This window comes from Colobus angolensis, unplaced genomic scaffold (genome assembly GCF_000951035.1).
Source record: "Colobus angolensis palliatus isolate OR3802 unplaced genomic scaffold, Cang.pa_1.0 Scaffold88, whole genome shotgun sequence".
NCBI lineage: Eukaryota > Metazoa > Chordata > Mammalia > Primates > Cercopithecidae > Colobus > Colobus angolensis.
The window spans coordinates 2,815,787-2,826,644 of record NW_012122709.1 but is presented as its reverse complement, the minus strand read 5'-3'; positions in this window follow the sequence as shown (position 1 = coordinate 2,826,644).

The following is a 10,858-nucleotide window of genomic DNA, read 5'->3' as shown; positions in this document are numbered from 1 at the left end:
CTCGGCCTCCCAAAGTGCTGGGATTACAGGCTTGAGCCACCGCGCCCGGCCCCTTTTCTCTTTTTGTGTTTTATTTTGAGACATAGTCCTGCTCTGTTAACCAGGCTGGAGTGAAGTGGTGTGATCTCAGCTCACTTCAACCTCTGACTCCTGGGTTCAAGATATCCTCCCACCTCAGCCTCCCAAGTCGCTGGGACTATAGGCATGTGCCACCACACCCAGCTAATTTTTGCATTTTTTGTAGAGGTGGGGTCTCTCTACATTGGCCAGGCTGGTCTCAAACTCCTGGGCTCAAGTGATCGGCCCACCTCAGCTTCCCAAAGTGCATTACAAGCATGAACCACCACGTGCAGCCTGCATCCCTTTGCAGTGCTGAGTTTATTTTTGTAGGTCTATTCTGAGCAACATCACTTCTGCTTCTAACACAATCTAAGGTTGTAGTCAAATTTCTGGTAGGTACATCACTGAGTTGATGACATATATTGAATTTAGAGTCAACTAACACCTGCCTAAAATTGTTTTTTTTTGTAAGTGTATATCAAGTTATTTCTCATCAAGTCAGTACTCAAGTGCTGAATTTCTAAATTTATCATTTAAAATTTCATTGTGTTAGATTTGACCCATAATTATATACTGTGAGAATGTTTAGGATCTAGATTCTGTCAGCTGGTATATTAACTACTCTAATATCTTCTTGGCATTCATTAATTTGGTAAGCATGCCATTGATGTTGATATTCAAGGCATTAATAAACTGTTTTAGAAAAAAATATAGCTGATAGAATTCTGAACAAACTACTGGATTTTTCCTTCCAGGTAGACTTTTTTTTTTTTTTTTTTTTAAGAGACAGAGTCTTGCGGTGTCATCCAGGCTGGAGTGCCTGGATTATTGCTCACTGTAATCTTGAATTTCTGGGCTCAAGAGTGCCACCATGCCCACCTAAGTTTTTTTTATTTGCTATTTTGTAGTAATAAGGTCTCGCTAGGCTGGTCTTGAACTCCTGGCCTCAAAAGAGGGTCCTGACTTGGCTTTCCAAAGCTTTGGGATTACAGGCATGGGTCACACAGCCTGACTCCAGGTCAACTTTGAATTTGTCATTAATTGGTCATCTCTGAAAATGGTCATTGAACTAATTATGAGTTCACTCAATTATTGTTTTCATTTTCATTGCCCAATATTTTATTGTTTTGCTCACCAATTTTATTATGAATCATATTTTCAAATGTATAGCTAAAATTAACATAGTGCGTAGTAAGGGATGGTTCCTTATTTCTCTCTCTTTGCATGTCAGCTGAGCTCAGTGACTTATTGACTTCTAACAAGCAGACTCTGGCATTGTTTTTCTATAAAAAAGCATTGCGGTTACCTCCTTGCTCTCTTGGATTGCTCACTCTGTGGGGAGATAGCTGCCATGTCATGAAGATTGTGTTAGTTTTCTATTTCTGTGTTGCCATTTGCCACACATTTAGTGGCTTAAAACGGCACCCATCTGTTAGCCCCCAGTTCTGTGGGTCGGAATTCCAGCACAGTACTGCTAGGTTCTCAGGGTATCACATGGCTGAAACCACAGTGTCAGGCAGGCTGAGCTCTCATCTGGAGTCTGGGGGTGGAAATCAGCTTTCAAACTCATTCTTATTGTTGGCGGAATTCATTTATTTGCAGCTATAAGTCTGAGGTCCCGATTTCCTTGCTGGCTGTCAGCTGGGCTGCTCTCAGTCCTCAGAGGCAGCCCATATGCCTCGCCGTGTAGCCTTCTCCATCTTCAAGTAATCAGCATTAGCGCGTTGAATCCCTTCGATGCTTTGAATCTCTGACTTGCCTGTGTACTAGTCACTAGAGGAGACTCTCAGTCTTTAAAAGCCTTGTTTGACTACATGAGGCCCACCTGGATGGTCTCCCTATCCTAAGGTAAGTGAGTTGGGACCTTAATGCTTCTACAAAATCCCTTCACACGCAGTGCCTAGATTATTGTTTGGCTGAATAACTGGATAAAGGAGTGTGTGCACCAGAAGCCAGGACTCTTAGGGCCATGTTAGAATTCTGTCTATCGTAGTTACTGATTGGTAGAGGTGGGTTTCAAACCCAGAGAGTCAGGCTTCAGAGCCCAAGCACTTAACTAGTATGCTAAACTGCCCCATTATATTCTTCGGCTGTGGCCATATTGTGGAGAGAATGGCATACCAGAAGTCATTGAAACTAATTTCTGTATACCTGTATAATATAAAACACACACATATATAGATATGTATATACATTTTACGTATATGTATATAATCTTCTGTTAGCTGTCAAATGTTTTTGAGCAAGGACACTATATGTTCAGAAAATGCTTGCGGAAGGTTACTTGAGCAAAAGGAATCCACAGAGGAAAGCTGGAAGCAGGGAGTATTTGGGTTGCTATTTGACAGCCCAAGGTGGATGTACTTATTGACTCCAAATTGTTGAGGTGACAGTATGACTGTGTAGAGAGACTGAATGGGAAAATCATTGATGAAATAGAATCTACTGAATTTAGCAAGTTGATTTACTCTCAGATGCTGATGGAAAGTAATGAGACTTTAGAGGTCAAGATATATAAATGTGGGGTCCATAGAGATGTACATCAGGGAGTAATTCAATGGTAGTAATTGCTCAAGTAGTGTGTGGATGACATCCCATGGAAGAGTGTAAGGAAGCAAAATAGAGCTGAAAGAAGAATGTCAAGGGACACTTAAATTTAGAAGTGTAGTAAATATAAAGTCATAGAGAGAGACAGAAATTGGAGCATTTTACACAGTAGGAGAGTAAGAAGAGTTAAGTAGAAGAAAAGAGTTTCAAGAAGGAAGGGGGTAAGTCATATCAATTTATGCCCTATCTTAAGGTTACAGAGGGCATGGGTCAAGAAGTTAAATTACAATAAATTTTAAAGTATATTGTAAAAAAATGGAGGTAGGCAGTATATTTCTAAGTTCAGCAATCTGGGAAAGATGACACAGAAAATAAATCTCCTAAAGATAAGGAGAAAGACCTGGTCTTCAAAAACCATTCCAATTCTAGTGTTTTTCCTCTTGTGAATTAGAGAAATACTGGGAGATTTCAAAGGATGCCTTGTCAAATATTTCTTTTAGTGGAGGTTGCTCATTTAATTCATTGAAAAAATTATGCTTCATCTTAAGTGTTTCCTGAATTTAAAATCCTGGACATATAATTTGGGCATTGGTTATTCACTACAATCGAAGTCACCTTAAGGCCGTTCTTCTGGTATTAGAGACATTAGATGACATCCATTCATCACAGACACCCATTGCCCATTCGTCCCAGTCCCACTACCACCATCAACCAAACTGCCCTGGACCAACAGAGCCGAGGGTCTGGCAACCTTGGGAGAAGGGGTACTATATCATCCAAACGCATTAACCAATATTACGATACACAATATGCTGGGCACCTATCAGAACCACATGAATGGGCTTGAATAAGCATGGGCCATGCTCCGGTTGATTTGCTACATCCCAAGCATCAGCCAATTTTACTAAAGACAGTGTTTTTTTTTTTATTTCCTCACAAGTGTACACATATCATTAATCTCATTTTTTTTTTCTCTTTTTCTTCTAACTTTTCCTAATTACCTCAGTCTCAACCCCTGTCTGCTCACTTTCCCATTTTTCCATTTGCTCAAAAGACAGCCTTAATTCTGATAAAAGTAAAAGAACACAAATTATTCACCTCTATCAAGAAAATTAAATTTATATACTTTGATGTTAAATTAGGCATTGTGAAGAACTAATGCCATTAACTTCTGCAGTCCATGAAAATTAGAAATTATTCCTTTGAAATCATGCACAAAATTACCCTATACATTATCATAGTATTTTAAAACATGTTTTTCCTTAAGTAGCAATGTTCTGATTCTGTGTATGTGTTTAATTACCGACATTGCAGAAGTTTAGTTTTCTAATATTTTTCATTGCTAATGTCTAATAATTCAGATATATTATAGGAAAAATAGGATTCTGTATAATCCAGAAATTCAGCCACTATCTTTAATCCTGTTGCTAGAATAAAAGGCATTTTACATTTCTAACAAGAGATTTCCAAGTTTAGAGTACAAACCATTTGAAAGTTGAAGGCTGCGCATATGTAACCAAAGTACAGTTAAATGTCTTTACTGTAAATTAAGCAATCTGAATTTTCTGCTGTTATTCAAGTTATTTTGCCATGCAATACCGCCACAGTCCCTCTGTTCTGTATTTAGGAAATTGACCATTAAGCATGGCCAAGATCATGCCCTTGGAGCCAAATAAAACTGTGTTCCAAACCTGATTCAATCACTTACATGCTCTATGGCTCTGGGGAAATGATTTAACACCTTTTTAACCTTAATCTCTTATTCCGTAAAATAGAAATAATATGAGTGCCTATCTCTTAGAGTTATTGTGAGGATTAAGTAAAAATCATGTATGATAAGTTACTGGCACATAGAAGGCATTCAGTGATTACTATTTCCAGATAGTAGAATGGTGGTCTTTTTTTTTTTTTTTTTAAACCATGCACCCACATTATTAAAAATATATTTTCATTATGTGGCCCTTATTTACTTATTTATAAATTATATAGATGTTTCTTCTTGACTAATACAACATGAGCATACAACACAAAAGGAAAATCTATAAAGAATGTGACAAAAATAAAATAAGCCCCACTTTAAAAAATAAATAAAAATATAACGTACAAATGGGATGTTGTTGCATTTAAAATTTTTCAAACAATTCCAAACTCCAGTGAAACTCTGGATTTTTACAAAGCAAATTATAAACGCCTGTTTTCGAGTTTTTCTGTGTATAGAAATAAAAGTACTAATGGATGACACATATCATTTCACAAAAAAGTCACACAATGATAGAAACATTCTTTCTAAACACTCATTTTCAATGTACTGCTTTCATACCACTCGAAAAGAAGCAGTTACTTTCTTACTCATTGCTCAAATATCACCCTTACCTTGACAGGACATATTAGTGTGTATAAAATATCTGTAGGAGGCACTTGACATCACAGAAAATATCAGCCAACTTTCTTTTCTTTTTTAAACGTCTGCTAGAATGTTCAATATTAACAGCCACTTATCACAGAAAAGATCAGCAAATTTGGAGTACATGCCTTTTGGCTTTAGCAACTCTACTTTTGACAACTAGACTCTGATGCCTGGAATTCTACTAATGAAGAATAAAGTATAATTCATCTTTAATTTGACAAGAGTTTGAAATATTTTGCCACAAGCTAATCATCGAATCTCTTTGCAGTGCAAGATATTTTCAGGCATACTCCTCATCTCATGAGCACATATTTATTTAACATAGATTTACATGGTGCTTACTATTTGCACTTTATTGCAAATATTAACTAATTTAATTTCATAATGACATTATTAGTTAGGTTTTACTCCCATTTTACAGATGAGATAGGTAAGACAGAGAGAAGTTAAATAACAACAAATTTATTCAAAGTCATGCAGGATTTGGACCTAGCCATTTTGGCTTTAACAGCTCTGCTTTTGACAGCTAGACTCTGGTGCCTGGGATTCTACTAATACAGATAAAATAAGTTTTAAATACACTTAACAAAGTGCATGCAAACAACAATTTATTGCAGTATGCTGGAGGCAAAGATTGGGTGGGGTTGCCAATACCATTCGCTCAGGGTCATGGAATTCCTCTGCTTCCCTCTGGAGACCTCTTGTGTTGTGCACATGTGTGACCACCTGACATGTGGACCACGCGAGGGCTGTTGTATGTAGTCACCTGAATCTATTTCTTATTTTTTTATATACATGCTAGCAAATGTTCCAACTTTTCTTCTCAGAATTTCAATGAATTATCTTGTATCCTGCAGGGGGTATGTGCACATTGCTTTGGAGATTAGCACTGTAGAATATGAATGTATATGGAAGAGGAGCTTAAAAGATTTGCTTGTGTCTGCTTCCTAAACTGGAGGTTACAGTATACGAAAATGTATAAGGAGTGGTCTCTTTGGACAGGCAGCTATCCATATTTTTATATTTGGAAATCTGTCATGAACGTGTCACAGAAAACCTTCTAAGGATTTTCACAAAGATAATGTGAAACAGCGTTAATTTATTGGTTTACTCTTCTGTACCTCCAGGTAGTGGAAGGACCTGCTGAGTAAAAATGCCTGCAAGTAGTCACTACTATTGAATTGATGGAAGGAGGTTAGATTGAGGAGGGCTAAACTTTCATTTATGCTTCACATAGAACACTATGTTTTACACATAGAAATATTAAAACTAGTTTAATGTTCTCTTTTTCTAAAGATTATCTTTGTCCCTGGTTGTGAAACTATTCTCAATACATTGGATTTTATATTACTCTTCAAAAATAAAGAATCTGATGTTTGACTTCCATATGACTTCTGAATTTTCTAGATGTTCAGGGATGACTTTTGTATATTTATCTTTCATCATAGAAATATTACCATTTTATCCAATTGATTATCATAATGCTGTGATTATTGCTATGAATAAGTGATTCCTTATTTTGTTCCTATTCAGTACTGTAATAATATAAAAATAGTTAAATGAATTAGAACTTCTGTAACATTTAGATGTGATGTGCCATCCTTTAAAATAGTGAGTGTCACCTAATGCTAAAATGAACTGAATTTTGTCACTTCAGGCTGAGAATGAGCCTGGTAAATCAGTGTCAGTGAGTAGCTTGTAATGCCTGGAAGGTAGGAACAGTGTTTATGCTTCTCTGTGTTTTTTTACCCAGGATGAGGCTGTTAAGCAGGGCCCCAATACATATTGTTGAATGAATAAATGAGTAAATGATTTTCTGTCTGGGAGATTTCACTTTCTTAAAGAATGCCACGGAACAGAGCTGGACTTAAGTATATTTGGGAGAGGTCACATTGCTTTAATGTCTTTGTCCATGCTCTGAATGACACTTTTGCAGACCCCTCTAAATTATCCAATTTCCTCTACTTTGTTTCCTCCCTGATTTCATTTGCAGTGATCAAGATGTCTTTCACTGTGGAGAAGATTACATCTTAGAAGAGTGAGAAAACTGATCTCAGTGTAGATAAGGATGCATTTTAATGTCCAATCCAGTTAAATATCATGTATCTGACCCTTGCTTATCTGATCTACTTGTTTATCTATTTATATTCTGGAGACTATGGCCCAAAAGAGGAGAACACAATGGTAGAGTCCAAATTCAATTAAGATCCTCTCTGGTGCGCGGGTTCTTAAGGTGTGAGAGTCCTTGGTTGGGGCTGTGAATCAATCTAAACCAAAGCATGTCCTTCCTTCAGGCTTTCCAGGTGAGTGATGCACAACTTATGTGAATGTAAATTTGCATTCAATTTAACTGCTCTCTCAAATGAGTTCTAAAATTTTGTATTTATAAGCTAAAATCGAATATAGCTACTGCTAAGAATTCAGGCTGCCACATCTCGTTTGGCTGGGAAGCAGGTTCCCACAGAGCTTGCATGTGAGTGAGAGTTGCTTTCTAGGTGCCTTATCAGTGTTGACTTACTTTGATGTGGTTTTCATCACTACTGTCTTTTTTAAAAAACCTAAATTGTGATTGCTTTAATTTCATCATTATGCATTTATTTTCGTTTAATATCATACAATTAATCCTACAATTGTAGTGATATGTATTTGCGTTAATAGCATTGTGGCCATTTTTTTTTCTGTGACTAGACTTTAAAACATATATGTAATTAATATGAATTGTCTATCCCTCTATTGTTAAAATGGATATGTATATAACCTGGCCTAAATTTTTTTTGTATAATCCACTTCACTAATAATCACTGAGTTTTTCTTCTAGTGAGATAGGGATGGATCAAGGAAACTTGTAGCCAGTTGTCTAGGTCACCTCGATTTTGTCATTGGATTTCATCCAGTTCTGATTGATTCCAATAAAGGAGACACTTACGTAACTCTATGCCAGGACTGTCAATGAACTTTAAAGAAAGGGAGAATGACCCAGTCCTGGATCTTAAAGATAGTAATATTTTAGATGAAAAGAGGTAAAGGAAAGAATGCTGGAAGTTGAAGAACCTAGAACTATTTTTTGAATATTTAAGCTTTAGACCTACATTGTCTAATTAACTAGACACCAGCCATATGTGACAATTTATTTGTTTAGATAAATTACAGTTAAATTAACATTTTAAATGAATAATTCAATCTCACCTTGGCAGTAGCCACATTTCAAGGGCTGCATAGCTTCATGTGGTAGTGGTTTCTGATCAGACACCACAGATATACAACAGTTCTATTATCACAGACAGTTCTACTAGAAGCACTGGATTAGACTATAAAACATTTGAGCAAATTTTATTCAGGAACTAGCAGTGCTAGCTGACAGAATGATACACAGCACTCCCAAACTGTTCAATTTGAAGAAGAAAGAAGAAAATAGACTGTTATTCAATCCAAGATAAATAATGGAACCCACTAAATGGAAGAAATTGTCAGCCAACTTTGTATACTTGGAGAAAGAGGATGTGTTTTGAGGAACATAGGCCTAACTGTTTATTTAAAACAGTGTCACACATTAGTTGCAATCAAAACTTGTGACACACTGTCTTTGTTTGCAGCAGGGAACAATCAAAGTTTTTAAAGGGGTTTTAACTTCTGAAGTGTGTACTTTAAGACAGAGACTATTCCTTTTTAATTTTGGATGGTTTGCTTGGAGCCTTTTCTAAACAGGCATTTAAGTTAATTGTTAGATAAAAATCACAAGATGAGTGAAGTTATGCACATCATCTGCATGACTGCCCATCATGGCTTGAATACTTTTTATATTTGGGGAATTTCTTACATTGAATTCAACTTTCTCAACATAGGTGTTCTGACTTTGAAGATAAAACTCAAATTCTTCAGTCTCTTGTGAAGCTGAGATTCAGGCAAGTGACTCAGTTTCCACCAATCAGATAAGCCCAAACAAGACTTGTTGCCTAAGGAAACAGGCTTCACGTAAGACTTTGTTGTTGCTGCTGTGGGTGGCAGCAGTGTGCTGTTGGGAGGCCAAATACGTGATGAAGAGTGGCAGTGGTGCCATCTGCAGCAGCCATTTCCGTCAAGTTCCTAGTGCTTAGTTCTTAGCACTGGAGGTGGTGGCACCACTTCCTCTCAGCAGCGTTCTGTCGTTTGGTTTTGCGCATTATTCCTAAAAGCTCAACTTCCAATCTGTTTCTCCAGCTCCCTCCTTTTTCTGTGAGCTATTTAATACCCTTTAATAAATCATTTTTCTGCTTAAATTAGCCAGAATGCATTTTGTGGTTGAAGATAAGAACCCTGATAATACAGGAAATGACATCAGTCATGTTTTTGACTCATAGGAATTAATTTACTCAATATGCATTTACGGCGTGCACACCAAGCTCTGTGGTTTCCAACTAGAGCACCTTTGTGAATGGTGGAATAAGAAAGAGACGAAATACAAGAAGTGAGACAAGTGTTGGACATATTGAGACTGAGAGGATTCTTTATTTCTGCCACCCCAAATCCAATCTTTCACCAAGTCTTTTTTTCTGCCACCCCAAATCCAATCTGCCACCAAATCCTCACAATATCCTCAAATATCCTTCTCATCTTTTCCACACCTCTTTCTCCTTTCATAACTGTTCATTCATTAGGCAAACATTCAACTTCAGGACTTGTTATTTTTCACTTCAATTACTGAATTGCCTGTTGCAACAACTAAGATCAGGTAGTTTTTCACAAACTATGTTGTTACATGTCATTGCCTATGCTGTTCTGAGAATCTGGGAAACCCTGCCTTTCCCCTTTTTCACAGGAACAGCTCCAGCTCCTATGTGTACTTTAAGCTATAGAGAATGTCTTTTCTAACTCACATACTACATTGTATGATAATTATGTGGCTATTTATTTGACTTATCCAGCTGGCACCAGTCATCCAAGTAGGGCACATTGTCATGTTTTATTTACTGTTATATCTCTAACACTTCTACCATTGCCTGGTATATAATAGGTTCACAGTCAATACTTGTTGAAAGAACACATGATTTGTAATTATTTATTACATATTTATCTCTCTGTTCAGTCTGTGAGCCTCTTCAGAATAATACAATGTCTGGTGTATAACAGGGACTCAATAATGACTTATTAATGAGGTGCTTGGGGCCTCTGCTGAAAAAATTATAATTTGAATTCTCAAACAGAAGCTGGGCCTGGAGATTAGGGTTTGGGAATTGTCTAGTGGTGGTTTGTGGTGGCTACGTGAAGGCATCTCTCAGATCAGTGACAGAAGGGAGCATAATTGATTTATGCACAGCTGGCTGCTGTGCTTCACAATCCTTCCTATATTTGCACTGTGGCCAACCTCTGGTGGGCTGCTCCCAAAGACAAGGTACAGAAGGGATACAATGGAAGGCTAATTTTTAGAGATGAGGGACTACTGTGATAAGTGATGTTGGCATGAGTCTCTTCCGGTGACCTTGCCAAACACTCCTTACAACACACAGCAGTCTAAGATGCTTCTATTCAACCTTTCCTTCCTTCTCTCCTTCATTTGGGGTCAGAATGGCATTGCAGACTCATGCATCCTGGCCTTTATAGGCTTCCTTACCATATTCTCTCACAGGTACTTCCCTAAATACATTTCCTGTACATTCAATCTTGTCCTGGGTGTGGATCCTGTTCCAGAGATCTCTGAATTTAAAAGACCCAGCTATCTGCACTTCACACACCCAAACAGATCATTCCAGTAGATGCTCCCATTCAAAAGGAGGAAGACCAGCAACTAGACTGTAGCAATGCTGTAGCAGGTACATGTCACCAGTTTCTCCAGTTTTCTTTAATTAGAATATACTCTGCTTTCTCAGT